Genomic DNA, 2591 nt, shown 5'->3' with positions numbered 1-2591 from the left:
TCTTTCTATCTGTTTATCTATCTTTCTATCTGTTTATCTATCTATCTTTCTATCTATTTGTCTGTTTATCTTTCTGTTTATCTATCTATCTGTCTATCTATTTATCTATTTATCTTTTTATCTATTTATATATCTATCTTTCTATCTATTTATCTATCTATAATTCTATCTATTTATCTATCTATCTATCTATTCATCTATCTATTTTTCTATCTATTTATCTATATTTAAGTCTATTTATCTATCTATCTATCCATCTATCCTCTTAATGTATAGCAAGAGAGGGGAGAGAGAGAGAGAGAGAGAGAGAGAGAGAGAGAGAGAGAGAGAGAGAGAGAGAGAGAGAGAGAGAGAGAGATTGTGAGAGAGAGACAGAGATTGTGTGTGAGAGAGAGAGATTGTGAGAGAGAGAGAGAGACTGTGAGAGAGAGAGAGGGATTGTGTGAGAGAGAGAGAGAGAGAGAGAGAGAGTGAGGGAGAGAGAGAGAGTGAGAGAGAGAGAGAGAGAGAGGGAAAGAAAGAGAGAGGGAGAGTAAGAGAGAGAAGGAAAGAGAGATAGAGATAGAGAGGAGTTGGAGAGCGCAGGAAGGGAGAGAGTGACAGATAGAGAAGCTTCGTACTCTGTCGTTATTACACCATTATCAACGATTACTGTTATTATCTCCATTACTCCTGTTGCTATTATCACTGTTTCTCATGATATCACTGCTGCCATTACCACACAACTTAACTTAACAAAAACATTCTCTTTTTTTCTTCCATTAGATTTAAGCCTTTGAACTTACCTGAACTTTTTTTTAAATTGACCTTATTTTATACCTGAACTTAATATGTACTTACTTTAAACTGATTCTGAAATTATTTTGGACTTAATTGACCTTATTTTGATCTTATTTGAACTTATTCTGTACCCACCTTAAGTTTATTTTGAACTTATTTTGTATTTATCTTAACCTTGTTTTTAACTTATTTGGAACCTACTTGACCTTATTTTGAACTTGACCTTATTTTGAACTTATTTGAACTTATTTTGTACCCACATTGAATTTATTCTGAACTTATTATGGATATATCTTAAACTTATTTTGAAATTATTTTGACCTCATTTTGGACTTACTTGAACTTATTTTGTGCTTACATCAAACTGATTTTGTACTTATTTTGGATATATTCTTAACATAAAATTATTCTGAACCTATTTTGGACAATAAACAGATTTTGTACTAATTTTGGATTTATTTTAAACTTATTAAATTATTCTGAACCTATTTTGGACATTAAACAGATTTTGTACTTATTATGGATTTATTCTAAACTTATAAAATTATTCTGAACCTATTTTGGACTCGCTTGACCTTATTTTGACCTTAGTTCCGCGCAGCTCTCATCAAAAGCTTCCATTGGCATTCGATAGTGTAATAAAACCTGACATTCCTCTATAGTCTGTCGGATCATTTTGCCCTTTTCAGAATTTTACGCTTTTGTCAGGTTCCCATTTTTACAGTTTCATACATATATGTAAACTTGAATCCATGCATATGAAATACTTGTGTGACAAAAATGCACATAGGCATTGGCGCTCGCGGGAACACAGAGAGCTGCGCTGTGGGTGTGTTTTTCTTTATTTATGGATGACTTTATATACCTGTATATATTTATGTGTATATATATATATATATATATATATATATATATATATATATATATATATATATATATATATATATATATATATATATATATATATATATATGTATATATATATATATATATATATATATATATATATATATATATATATTTATATATATATATATATAAGTATATATATATATATATATATATATATATATATATATATATATATATATATATATATATATATATCATCATCATCATCATCATCATAATCATCATCATCAGGAGGTAACACCGACGGGGGCGCATAGCCGCGTCCACCTTTTGCTTCCACCTTTTGGGATCCCTCATGGCAAGCCGCCAGGCAGGGACTCGGCCCATCTCGAGCTCTTCCCGACAGGTTTGATCGATCTGTCCAAGCCACGACTTCCTAGGTCGTCCCACAGGCCTCCTCCACCCAGGGCTGTCTCTAACCAGGTGAGCAGGATCAGCCTGTAGAAAGCGAGCCAGGTGGCCATATAGCCTGAGTTTGCGATCCCGGATTGTGCAGGTAACAGGTCCTGTGCCAGTCTCACGGTGCAACCGTTGGTTGGACACAAGGTCCCGCCAACAGTACCCCATGATCCGGCGCAAGGACTTATTGCAAAAGGCGTCAAGACGAGACTCCAGGGCACTGGATAATGTCCAGGTTTCACTACCGTAGAGCAAAACTGGCATTATGATGATTATAAGAAGAATAACAATAGTAATGATGATGATGATGATAGCAATGGTAATGATAATATTACTAATAACAGAGAGTAATAAGAATAATGATAATAATTCATATTAACAATAACAAGAACAATACTGATAATATGTGTAATGATGATTAACATAATAGCAACAATAATAATGAAAATAATGACAACATAATAATAATAATAATAAAACGATAATGAAAAAATATAACA

The sequence above is a fragment of the Penaeus vannamei genome, chromosome 4, assembly GCF_042767895.1.
Source record: "Penaeus vannamei isolate JL-2024 chromosome 4, ASM4276789v1, whole genome shotgun sequence".
In the NCBI taxonomy this organism is placed as follows: Eukaryota; Metazoa; Arthropoda; class Malacostraca; order Decapoda; family Penaeidae; genus Penaeus; species Penaeus vannamei.
Note: the sequence above shows the minus strand (reverse complement) of the source record.